General features: G+C 61.8%; 1 protein-coding gene across 1 annotated transcript in view; it reads right to left on the bottom strand.

The window, feature by feature from the left end:
- The window catches only part of EMH_0039750 (uncharacterized protein), a gene marked incomplete at both ends in the record, with an annotated part of 6025 nt that overhangs the window by 3313 nt on the left and 2453 nt on the right, over positions 1 to 259 (bottom strand). The gene's annotated exons all lie outside the window — the stretch shown is intronic.

Genomic DNA, 259 nt, shown 5'->3' with positions numbered 1-259 from the left:
CAGCAGCAGCAGCAGCAGCAGCAGCAGCAGCAACAGCAACAGCAGCAGCAGCAGCAGCAAAGGAGCAGCACACACCCGCCTCCCGCGCTGCCCTCGCTGTTGTCTCCCCTATACAAATAGCCGCCATACAGTCACAGCTCCTGCTGCTGCTGCTGCTGCTACTGCTGCTGCTGTTGCTGCTGTTGCTGCTGCTGCTGCTGCTGCTGCTGCTGCTGCAGCACAGCGGCAGGCGGTTTGTTTGCTTCCAGGCGGATACAGC

The sequence above is a fragment of the Eimeria mitis genome, genomic scaffold (genome assembly GCF_000499745.2).
Source record: "Eimeria mitis Houghton genomic scaffold, Emh_scaff1572, whole genome shotgun sequence".
Taxonomy (NCBI): Eukaryota; Apicomplexa; class Conoidasida; order Eucoccidiorida; family Eimeriidae; genus Eimeria; species Eimeria mitis.
The sequence above is the reverse complement of the archived record's forward strand: the minus strand, read 5'-3'. Positions and strand labels throughout refer to the sequence as shown.